Source organism: Tamandua tetradactyla, chromosome 5 (assembly GCF_023851605.1).
Source record: "Tamandua tetradactyla isolate mTamTet1 chromosome 5, mTamTet1.pri, whole genome shotgun sequence".
Lineage (NCBI taxonomy): Eukaryota > Metazoa > Chordata > Mammalia > Pilosa > Myrmecophagidae > Tamandua > Tamandua tetradactyla.
Genome location: NC_135331.1, coordinates 161,378,790 through 161,392,202, shown reverse-complemented (window position 1 = coordinate 161,392,202; position 13,413 = coordinate 161,378,790). Strand labels below are relative to the sequence as shown.

Here is a 13,413-nt window from a genome sequence, read left to right as displayed (position 1 = left end):
TCTGTTTCTTGATTTTGCAACCAGGTGGTAAGAAGACAGATTTTCTTGAACTTCAACCCTCCTACCAGGAAGGTCTGCCTGAGGTGAACGCAGTGGATAGGGGCTTCCCTTTCTTTCTGGGTCTCTGTTTTGTCCTGGGCTTTTGCTTATTAATTGTTTGGTGTTCTGTTTTTAACAGGACTTTGGTTGGTCCATCAGTTCCCAGGAGGCATATTCCCTCTCAGGGAGTTTGACGCTGGCATGTATTTGCCCTGGACTCTTTGCCTCTACAGGTTTTTATACTGCTTTCATTGTCTTACACTGCTTTTGCCTGGATTTCAGAATTCTGGGACGATGGCCATGCCAAAGAGGATTCTCTCAGATTAGTCTTTCCCAGCTGAAACAGGGCCCTTGACCCACAAGGGGCACCAACTATCTCTACAGTGCCCTGAGGAGGGACTCAGGAAGGGCACCTAATCTCCTTCCACAGGTCCCAAAGATGAGTTTTCTTGGCTCACCTACTTCATGCAGCCTTTCTGCTAACTCTCCCATCAGCACCGAGGAAGTGCATCGTCCTTAAATTCCCACTGCTGCTCCCCTATTCAGGCCAGTTTGAAACAATTGCTGAAACAATGGCTGTCCTCAGAGCTGCACCCCCACCTCCCCACCCCCACCCCCCGCTATTCAAAGTCACTAATTAAAGTCCATGGTCAGGGATCTACCATGGCCATCCCTGGTCTTGGGGAAGAGGATTTTAAGTTTCTTTCTGTCACCACTGAGCTGTTATGGACTGGACCCCACAGTGCCTGCTGTGAAAGTGGGGTTGGGCTCTGGTAGCTGTTGCATCGAAAGAGCAATTTATTGTTCTTTATCATAATTTATCAGCTTCTTACTCTCACTTTTCCCTGATAACTTTACAGTATTCTCCTGGTCTCTGGAGCTTCAAAATAGTTGTTTCAGATACTTCCTGCCAGTTTAATAGTTGTTCCAGTGGAAGGAGTGACTCTTGAGCTGCCTACTCTGGCATCTTCTCCCAGTCCTGTGCAATTTTATTATATTTTTATCATTTTTAGAATGAATGCTTGACAAACTGTGAAAATAACAGCCAGCCAGAAAAATATCTGAATATATTTCTAGTGGCTTTGAATTTCTCTCAAATTCATTTATTACTTCATTCATTCCTAAGCTTCTTTCTCCCCTTATCCAATTAACAACTATTTATTAAAATCCAATTTTGTGTCAGGCAATGTGCTTCCATTGTAAAATCCAGAAGAAAATAGAGATTTCCTTCTTTCAAAATTTTAGTCTCCACTGAAAGATAAACAAGAAAAATAATGCAACCTGTGTGAAAGATATAATAACAATTTATTTGTAAATGGTACTTATTATTGGAACTCAGAGAAAAACCCACAATTCCGAGTGAAGGGATTGGGAAAACTCTCCCTGAAGTGATCAGCTCTGAATTGGGATAAAATGCAAGTAGGCAAGCATTGGATAAAACAGTGGTAATAAGAATGGAATCTAAACAGAGGCAGCACAATGCTTTAACTCCCAAAGAGGAAGGAGGATAGCCAAAGTGCTGAAAATCCCAAGTTGGGTGTAGCTGAATGGGCATGAAGCTAGCAGGAGGTGAGGCTGTGAAGCTAAACTGAGGCCATTTAATTTGCAGGACATGTATTAGAGAGTGGTCTTTGCATCAGCATCTGTGGAAAGGAAGTGAAAGAGACAAGCTTTGACTGAAGGGAAAGTCAAGCTGTAATGCAATCCCATTGAAGGTCTTAGCACACCTCACAGGGAGCTTCACAGCTGGGATGGCTCTTCAGAAATGCTGTGAATTGGGGAAAGCATCTATGCCTTTATCCCCTTGTTGATCAGTCATTGGGTAAAAGCTTCCCTTGGAAGGAAGAGTGCCCTCTATGTGACAGTTTTTTTCTTATTAAAGGTCTGACAGCTGAGACTGCCTCTGGCAGCTCTCTGAGTAGCTGACTAAATATGTCCTTTATCCCTGATGGTGGGGATTGGGGAGCTAGATGGCACACCCCAGTGTCCAGCACTAAGACCCAAGGGATTTTAATAGTGTAGTTATGTTGTTTGGTTTAAATCTTTCACTTTTTTTCTGTTATATTGGATTTCCTGCATTGGAGCAATGCTTGAGGCAAGGAGCATTCAAACTGGTTATACATTTTTCTCTATAAGTGCCATATCTAACCACCTCTCAATATCCATTCTATTAACAACAGTATACACCATAATTGCCCCTGAACCATTTCTCTTGCTTCTACTCTGACCCCTCCAAAGTCTCTTCCTCATGTGCAGCCAGTTTAAAGCTGTTACAGGGTTGACCTAATACGGTGCTCTTGTTTAATGCTGTACAATAGCTTCTCAGTCCACTTAAAATGAAATCCAAAGTCTCATATCCTAACTCATTTTTGATGAAATAACCTCCAATAATGTCTGCTTTTGAGTTGGTTTATATATTTTCTAAAAAATGATGAGTGAATTTCACAAGAGATACGGGAAATATGCTATAAGTGATCATGGCAATTTGTGAATGGGTAGAAGAGGGTATCTGCCTCCATTCTATTTAAGTTTGGCCTGTGGAATAATATTTCAAGATCTATGTTAAAACAATACCCAGAAGTTTCACAACTCTTTAAAGATACATTTGATACTATTATATATATACAAGGAGAGCATGTTAATGCAAATATCTTATATTTTCAATATCCCCATTACGAAAATTTAATGATATTCTAGGTCTAATAAAAAAAATAAGGAAGGCTTATAAGACATAGCTTTCCCAAATTTGGAAAAATTCCCTTGAATATAAACTGTATTATTCTAGAATGCTTTCTAAGTAACCTGAAATTTTTACGCATCATTAGCATGCATTGTCTTTCTGAAACTGTATTATTTAGATGATTAAAATGAATAAATTCACTTCTCTCTCCAAAAAACTTAGGAGGTGAATTCTAAATTTACCTAGAATTTAGAGATCTAAGGTCCAAGATGTAAGGTCCAAGATGTATGGTCCAAGATTTCCCAGCTAATAAGTGACATGGACCAGATTGAAACCAAAACCATATCTGTAACTGCCAAACGTATGCCCATGCTCATTCGTAGATAAGTGAACATCACAGTTCATATTTCAGAAGTGCAGAGTGGCCCATCCTATTAACCTTCTACTAAACATCCTGTTTATCCCAATTTTTCTTCAAATTAAGCAATTTCAATAACAGTCCTTATAGCGTTCTCCATATTTTATTCATATAAAATTTTATATAATTTTTATAACAAAATAAAGTCTATACAGTTATTTAAAGTGAATATAAAATTTCCAAGTTATAATACTGAAGTGTAAAAAAGAATTATATGTGTTTTATGTTACTGCTTTACCTATTTATATTGAGAATATAGGCTTGAGAAGGTCTAGTGATATGAAAATTTTGTCATAATGAATGCAGCCAAGAATTCCCATTGAGCTTACTTTCATTTAAAAATAAAAATTTTCAGAATGGTATTGGCCTTAAGTCCAATAATATGCATTTTTATAAGTATTTTAGTACGGAATTAAATTCAGAATTCGTGGTCTTTAGGAACAATGGCATCTTCTATTTTTATGGTTGGATATTAAATAGCATTTGTTTCAGCTCAAATTTAAGAGAGAATAATTTTATGCCAATTTATTTTTACAATAAAACTGATATTACATATTCCCACTTTTACTTTTAAGGAAGCTGGTGAAATGCAAATGCTATTTCTCTTTGCAAAATCCTAATATTATTAGGAAAAGTAATTTAAAAATTGAGATTTTTGTTCAACATATAGACCTATGAAACATATTGAACATTTTCATTCTTTCTATTAACCCATAAACTTGATTAGATATACAAGAAAAAGCTTGCCTTACTTTTATATGTGAAGTGTTTCAAATTCAGAGAGTTGATGACATTTACCAAATGCCACAGACTGATGCATTTTAAAGAGTCAGTCTTTGGACTTAGTTAAATGTAGACTTGAATCCTACCTTGAGAATTTACTGACTTTGTGACCTCAGGCAAGTTATTTAAACTTTCTGAACCTCAATTTCACTATCTATAAAATGAATATTATACTTATATGGTGAGTTTATTATCAAGATTTCATATAATTCATAGAACTTTTCTGCAACAGTACCTGGCACGCACATGTGTTGATAAAAAGGTCATGGAACTCCTACATGAGAGGAAGCAGGGCTACAGCTCAAGTGTTGAGAATTCAAGGATTCAGATATTGCAAAGATCTCTACCCTAAGCATTTTTGAAGATACACATTTCTCACACTAACTTCTCCCCTTATAAGAGCCATTGCTCTATGTGTAGATTCATCAGAATTCAGAATTAATCACCCAAAGTAAATAACATAGAATACAGTAATACATTAAAAGAACTTCTCACCTCAAGGTATCATGAGAACTTCTTTAATATCTTTGTTAAAGTTATATATATTTTTACCTCAAACATTTCAGTGATTCTGAAGGAGTATTCTTCAACAGGCTTTAGCTGATCTTCTTGTACGTATAAACACATGCCAGTGACACATTCTTATGGGGTGGTAAATAAAAACACATGCCAATTTTCATCTCATGCTTTTATAAGAAATAAAACAGATTATGTATTCTGACTTCTCTAAGTGTTCTTTGCCAAGCCTGTCTTTACTGCATTCTATCTCGCTGGCATTGATATGCCACATTACAGTCAAAGTGACAGTGAAACTGAAAAAAATCTTTGCAGTGTGACAAAAAGCAGACCTGAATGACTTTGGTATACTGCTTACTTTGCCCAACTTCTAAGCATCAGTTTCTTACTTCTAGTTTTTCCTATATTGAAATTACAATTCAGCAACAATTTCCCTGTTACAATCACTGTCATAAAGAAAATAAGGATTGCTCCTGCCTTCCTAAGGTGTTCAAATCCTTATTGACAGATTCTTGTGTGAATCACCCTTGCAGTCAGTTTCCTAACACTCCTGTTTTGGTTGGTTTACGCTATTGAGGGACACCGAATAAGAAGGCATTTTCTTCTAAGTTTTTTAATGTATTCCCATTAACTATTCTATATTTCTAGCTACAGTGTTCCCCAAAGATGCTAACATTGACTTTTTATGTCTTAATTGATTACATATTCATAAAAGATATAAGGTTGGATTCTGAAAAATGTAGTACTTCTAAATGTATAAATGATCTTCCCTTTAGCCTGCAATACTGTTCTTAGAATTTGGATTTCTTTCAAATTCATTAGCTATTAGAATGTGGGACTTCTTAGTTTATTAGTAATACAAATGTTATGACTGCATTAGAAAAGCTTACCTAATCACAGAAAGGTCTCTCAAAGCTTCATAGTAATTATATCTTGTAATTATCAGAAAGTAAAGTTCCCTAATCATTCTGACAGTCAAGCATTTACTAGTTGTGATCCTGCAGCTATGTGTGGATAAGATTAGCTACTAATTACAGGGAGGGAAAATAATTAAGGTGAAATAATTTTTGCATTTTAGCTTGCATATGATATTTATAATAAGGATGATTTCTCCCCTTATGTAAGCATTTCCAAAAGCTTAGAAGATAGATATGATTGCATTTTAAGAAGCAATGGCAAAGATGGCAAAGAATTGTGCTTCAAATCTTTTATAAAATAAATATGCACTGTTGTCTTGCTCTAATGAATGGTTCAGTTTTATTATGCCAACTCATTTTTGAGTGGATTGAATTAAATAGATACATAGACTGACAAGTAAACAAATGATAGTATCTAATGGACTAATAATTATTGTCATATTATCTTTTAGAATATCTTGTATAATTTGTTTTTGTTTTGTCATCCACTTTTTAATTCCAATATTAAGAAAAAACATTTAGATCATTTTTCTTGAATTATCTCCCACTGAACACTAATTCTACAAATATGATAAGCATTACATATTATAGAAAGCATCAGATGTATTTTGGAACTTCTTGATAAAATAATGTTACCATGTTTATTTACTGGAGGATTCATCACGCCTTTTACTATACACTATGACTCCTCATTTTAGACTTCATGTCACAGAATTTCCACACTTTACCTGACCAAGGGGTACACTTAGAAACTAGGATCTAAAGTCTTCTGAAACACATATTTGGTATATGCTAATCTAGATTTTATCCACTTAAATGCTCTCCTAATCAATCAAACAAATCCATGTACTAACAGTTTCTTTGCATTTCCACCTGTTCAATTTCTTTATACTTTTAGATAGTATTTCAAAATTCTGTTATGTTCTTCAGAGCAATGTTTCTTCAATTTTATCATCTTTTAACCACTTTTGCCAGCTATTGAATTCATATATATAGTTATCACCCAAATTTCTCTAATAATATCAAATTAATATTTAATTTACATTCACAATTATATCACAAAAATTAAATAGCTATAAACTTTAATCAGGTTATCTATGTGAGTTTATAGAAAAAGACTAGGAGTTAATGAGGTATTATCAGATTCCACTGTGTGTCAGGTTCTTCTTTTAAATGTTTATATCTACTAAATTGCACCAAAATTGTAGGTTTTTAAGAATTGCAGTTAGGATTGGAGTAAATATGTCAGATACTAAAACCTATTCAGATCATGCTTGAACCCAGAAATTATGATGTATTTTCTTTCTGTCGACTATTTCCTGTTTCTAACAGAAACAAAATTGATGAATTTCATTCAGAAGCTGGAATGCTTGAATCTTTCAATTCTGCAGATGAATTAGCGCCTTGACCTCTGAAAGTGTTTCTTCATGATCTGCTGCAGCATGGGAATGATTTTAAAATATATTTAATGATACTTCATCAGTTTCTTTCACCAATGAGTGAATAAGATTACCACATGTTGAGAAAGAATAAAACTGTTGGCTATCAATCTGTTTGGACTTCAGTTCAAGCTTTTGCTGAATTCATCTTACTATCTTATCAACATTAAAGAATTGTGATATTTCAAACCTAAGGGTTCAGGCAAATACGGATAATGAAAGTATCGTTGTGATTTGCCACTTGAGCAGTGCTTGAAATCATAGAAATGGTTTTTAGTGCATTACTCATGTCATGAAGAGATCTTTTAGACTTCATGGCTCAATTTCAAATCTCTCATTGAACAGCTAAAAAAATTTAGTGAGGAAAAGTAGTTAGTATGAGAGAAATAACAAAGACCACAGTTTTGATCAGAATGCTTAAAAGATTATTGTGACTAAGAACTATTTCAAGACTGACGTAAAAAAGATTGGTGATATCCATTTTTTTTTCTGAGAATAAGGCTAAGTGTTATTAGAATTCAAATAAAATGTAGTTTTCTCATACATAGATTAATTTCATTGTTGCCCACATACATATGTGAAATGTTAGGTCTCATTCCAAGACAATTTCTATTTTATCTTATGGTCTATAACATAATTATTACCTAAATAAAAAACAAATAATTTTGTGTTATGTGTATCATTAAAGTAAGATAAAAATACCCCTAGGTATTCTCCCACAAATAGGAGAATATGAACATAAATACACATATTATTCACAGTGATCTAATTCAAGTTCAGTATATTAAATATTTCATGCAAATGTGCAAATATGCAGTAATACATCAGTATGGTGTGATCAGAACTGCTCTAGTGTATTCTAGAATGTGGAGTAGTCATTCTATGCAGAACTGAGAATAAATCTCATTCCTATCTCATAGAAAAGTTATTGCTTTAAAGTCATAAGTGGTTACAGTTGTCTTGTTTTTACTATAAAGAGTACAATGTTTAAAGATACATTTATATTTTTATAGTCTTCTCAGTTTTCATTTAAAAAGTTTACTTATTTCATACTTTGAGACACTACCTGAGTTGGTTGAATTAAAGAAAAGTTCTATTGGTTTCCAGGGAAATCAATGTTTTTGCAAAATAAAAATAATGTTTTTATGATTTCATACTGTTTTGAAGTCATTGCTCTCTTGCCGTTTTAGAATATTTTGTCTTTGGCCTTCAGCAGTTTAACTATAATATGTCTCAATGTGGATTCTATTTGTAGTTGTAATTTTTATTTCATGTCTTTCATCAAATTTGGGAAGGTTTTGGGACACTATTTATTCAAATATTCTTTCTACTCCTTTCTCTTTACATTTTCCCTTCTAAATTCCCATTTTACATATGTTGGTACATTTTAAAGTGTTCCACTGAGCTGTTAGGTTCTGCTCACTTTTTAAATTCTTTTTTATATAAGCTCCTCGGACTGAATAGTTTTAGTGATCCTATCTTCAAGTTCACCAATTCTTTCTTCTGCCTATTAAAATTTGCTGTTGTACAACTCTATTTTTTTTCAGTTATTTCTCATTTCATTTCAGGATTCAGTGCATTATAAATGCATAAGAAAGAATATCATTAAAAAGAAACTCTTCCTTTATTGTATGTCAATTCAGAAAGATTTTTAAATACCATCTAAATGTAACATTTGCTTACTCTATATCAAACAATTATTCCGATCATTCCTATTATTTCCATATAAGCCAAAGTCACTGCTCAGGCATTCTTATTACAAAGTAAAGTAAAAGTAACTTTGAGTCTTCTGACTATTCTTAACAATCAATGACTTTAGGTCTCCTCATGCTTGTTTTGTTAAGAGTGAGAATGCTCTGATTGTGTAAACAATATGCATTTCTCTTAATAACAAATGAATAATATTGTGCCTTCTTTACACATATGTGTTTTTGTAGCATGAATCATGCTATCAAGACCTGATTAATTTTGGACAGTTAAAAATTAGTTTTAGGAACTACATTTAAAACTCCATAGGTTCTATAAAGTTGTGATTTGAGTTTGTTCATCATCTTTCTTTGTGCTTTGAACTTTCCTTAAAAGTACAGCTCCCCACACTGCAATTCCACATTCCCAAATCCTAAAGAAGTGTCTGGTGAACATTTATTTTTTTTTTCAAATAAGAATTGTTGGGGCTATGAAAGCAATAACATCATCAATATGAAGAAGATTTTATCCCCAAAGTTTGCAGTTTTCCAGTATGTTACTTCTCCATTTTAATGTATTATGAAATTTATAAATAATAGGGCAGGTTTTGCCTCAAGAAGTATTTTGATCTACTTATATAGATTAATTTAAATGCATTCTGAAATATAGATCTTGCATTTATTTCAAAATATCTAGGAATTCTTGAATTCTTGATTTAAAATACTATATAAGAACACTTTTCAAGGAGATCTGATTATATCTTTTTGCTCCTTCCTTAAAAAATCCTCTGAAATACTGTGAAAACACTTCATTTGAAAAGTAAATTGGTGTCCTTTCAAGTAGAATTATTATTTTAATATAGATATGAAAATAATCCCTTAAATACTTTCACATATATTTATATTTTTTTGTATCACACTTCAAATGTATTGCTTTTTGAAAAGCATCATACTTGTCCCTTTTCAACAACAGCCTTTTGTTTATCTTAAACTCTCGTAATTTACATCGACTCTTATAATTTCCACATTTATTGTATTTCCCTAGGTTTCCTTTTGGATGCCTTACTTTTTCTTTAGGTTAGAAAATTTCTTTGTAATTAGTTTTCATCTTGTCCTATATTTTTCCATGTGGGATTTTTCATTCTACTTTTATTGTTTTAGATTTTGTAATAATATAAACTACTTTCTCTTACTTAGAATTTTTTTGCTCCTTTGCAAAAAAAAAAAATAATAACTTTAAAAATAGAAAGAAGGGGGTGCACTGGTAGTTCAGTGGTTAGAATGCCCACCTTTCATGCAGAAGACCCGAGTTCGATTCTGGGATCATGTATCCAAACAAAAAGAAAGAAAAAGAAGAGAAAATCAAACGTCATGGCTATAGAATAAAGTGTATGTGTAGGTGTGCACATGAATGCCTGAGTCTGTGCCTTTCTTTCAAATATAGCATTTGTATTTTATATAGTTGGTTTACCTTTTTACTGATTTATAATAACAGCAATATATGCTAATAAAAACAAAATGAAAATATATAAAAGGCAGAAAATGAAGAAAGTAGTACAAATTTATATCTTTCTCATATTATTTCCAGTGGAATTGCTTTACTTTCTGGACAACTAGAGGATTGAAAATGCTGGTTATTTTAGGGATTTCATTGCCTTCCAAATACTTTGTCCTGCAGATAAATTGCTTTCAGGAAAAGATGCTAAACTTCTGGAAAACCTTCACTCACAATACAGGTTATCTTTCCTACTTACTACCTATCTCTGAGATAAAATACAGGGAAGCTTGAAATTTGTGACTTCCAGCTTATTCTCACTTGGAAATACACAAGCGCAAGTTCAATTGATTTAGATAAGTAATAAACAATTACTTTATAACAAACTTTATTTATTAAAGGCAGGTATATGAGTTACTGTTTCCCAATATAAGTTTTGCCTCAGCCAACTTATTGCTTTCTTTATAATAGCTTGGTTTTCCTTTTCTATTTAGTATTTATTTGGCAATCTAAAATCTGATTGTCATGTTTATAATGGTATTTTCTTTTAATAAGATAGTATTATATAATATAAAATATTTGGAAAGGTTAGCATAAATTATTAGCACTTAAATTACATCATGAATTAATTGAAATGGTTAAGAATAAAAAAAGTATCACTGAAATGGATGAGCGCTAACATAAAAAGATATAGGGGTAGGCTGAACCCTTATTTTTGAGGTTTGCCTCTTTGAAACTTATTCCTGCAAAGGAAAAGCTAAGCCTACTTATAATTATGCCTGAAAGTCATCCTCAACAAACCTCTTTTGTAGCTCAGATGTGAACTTTCTCTCTAAGTCAACTCAGCAGGTGAACTGACTGCCTTCCCTCCTCCATGGGACATGACTCCTGGGGGTGTAAATCCCCCTGGCAATGTGGGACAGGATTCCCGGGATAAACTGGGGCCTGGCATCATGGGATTTAGAAAGCCTTCTTGAACAAAAGGGGGAAGAGAAATGAAATGAAATCAAATTTCAGAGGCTAAGAGATTTCAAACAAAGTCAAGAGGTTATTCTGAAGGTTATTCTTATGCATTATAAAGATAGCTCTTTTTTAGTTTATGATGTATAGGAGTGGCTAGAGGGAAGTACCTGAAACTGTTGAGCTGTGTTCCAGTAGCCTAGATTCTCAAAGATGACTGCATAAACATATGTTTACAGTGTGACTGTGAATGTGAAAACATTGAGTCTAATCCTCCTTTTATCCAGGGTATGAATAGATAAGTAAAAAAATAAGGATAAAAAAGTAAATAAATAATAGGGAGGATAAGGGATAAAAAATTGGGTAGATGGACATACTAGCAGTCAATGAGAGGGAGGAAAAATGATGTATGAGTTTTTTTTTTCTCTTTTTATTTCTTTTTCTGAAGTGATGCAACTGTCCTAAAAGTGATCATGGTGATGAATGCACAGCTATGTGATGATATTGTGAGCCCCTGATTATACAACATGGTTGGACTGTGTGCTTAAGTCTTTCGATAAAAATATTTAAAGAAAAAAGATATAGGGGAAATGTTTTTCAACAAATTTTAACTATCTCACAATCTGGCTAGTATCAGTGGAACAAAAAATTTAATATATTCTGATAATTTTGGCAAAATTAAACCTAAATATTTTGCTATACGTATAATGTATTTAAAAGTCCGATATTGAAGCCTGCTGCCTGCCTAAGGGTCTCGCCTTCACAGGAAGGGACTGATGACCAGCAGGCGGTGTCCCAGGCGCCCACCGTGCTGGAGCGGGAGCCCCGACCTCACGCAGCCGCAGGACTTGGAGCTGACCGCGCACCTCCTGCGCTGTGGCTCCGGGAAGGAGGACCGTACAGGCACCAGCACCCGGGGCATGTGGGGCCTGCAGGTGCCAGACAGACAGAGATGTTTCCTCTGCTGACCACCAAACATGTATTCTGGAAGGATGTCCTGAAGGAGTTGCTGTGGTTGGTCAAGGCATCCACAAATGCTGAAGACTTCCCTTCCAAGGGAGTGAAAATCTGGGATTCCAATGGATCCCGTGACTTTCTGGACAGCCTGGAATTCTCCGCCAAAGAAGAAGGAGACTTGGGCCTCAATTTATGACTTTCGGCGGAGGCATTTTGGGATGGAATACAAAGATATGAATTCAGATTATTCAGGCCAAATAGTAGATCAGTTGTAAAAATGACTGACGCAATCAAAATCAACCCCAAGGACAGAAAGAATTATCACGTGTGTTTGGAACCCAAAAGATCTACCTCTGCTGGCTCTGTGACAGGGCTGTGCCCTCTGCGGGATCTAGCGGACAATGCTGAGCTTTGGCGCCAGCTGTGCCACCGGGAGAAGCGGGCCTGGGAGAGCCCCTCCACATCGCCTGCTCCTCCCTACCTACCTACGTAACTGCACACAGCACAGGCCTGAAGCCAGGTGACTTTGTACATACTTTGGGAGATGCACATATTTACCTGAATCACATCCAGGAACTGAAAATGGAGCTTCAGCGAGAACCAAGACCTTTCTCCAAGCCCAAAATTCTTGGAAAAATTAAAAACAATTGACAACTTCAAAATTGAAGACTTTCAGTTTGAACGGTACCATTCTCATCCAACTATTAAAATGGAAATGGCTGTCTAAAGTGTTTTTAATGGAATTGTTTCAAGGGTGTTGTCAGTGTTTAGGGGTTGGATAGCAGATGAATTATTTTTGGTATAAAGGAAAAAGGAATTAGGTCAAAAACCTGTTGGTTGCCTATAAATTGTTATTCACTTTAAAATGCCTTCCTATTAAGGATTTTGCTGCAAGCAAATGGAACTACTGGTTGTTTTAGTAACAAGAGGCTTTGAATTTGATTAACTCACTGAGGATTATGAAAAGGCTAAGATTATGAATAAAGTCAGAAAAGTGAAAATTTATATTGTCTTAACAAAAAATATCTCCATGAATTTTAAACCAATATCTTTATCAAAAGGTCAGTGAATTTCATGAATTATATGAACTATTCTCTTAAATTTTAGGGAGATGAAGAACACCATACTGGATAGTGTGCTTATGAGCACTTAGTTATATCTCTTTGATACATGCTGTAATAAAGCCATGCTCTGCCTCAAAAAAAAACAAGCCCTATATTGATGTGAAACTTGAACTGAGAAGGTCATTAAATATTGAAAATCATTCATAGTCTACAATAATATTAATATTTCTTATATGCATATTACTTTGCAGTTTAAAGGCATATAAAATATCATACCTGGTTGGTAATGCATTTTTTAACACCAGATTCTTAACAGTCTTGTTTTAAAAATAAGAAAAATAAAAACAAATAGACTGAGAAATTTTCACAAAAGAATGTTTATTTTTGGAAACAAATCTACTCGTCCTTCTACTAAATTTTGCCACTTCATTTCTCAGGGGAATTTTAGACGCCCTGAAGA

General features: G+C 34.2%; 1 pseudogene; it reads left to right on the top strand.

The window, feature by feature from the left end:
• The first annotated feature begins 11,708 nt into the window (after positions 1 to 11,708).
• LOC143683366 (thymidylate synthase pseudogene) lies at positions 11,709 to 12,616 on the top strand (annotated as a pseudogene).
• Positions 12,617 to 13,413: the final 797 nt, after the last annotated feature.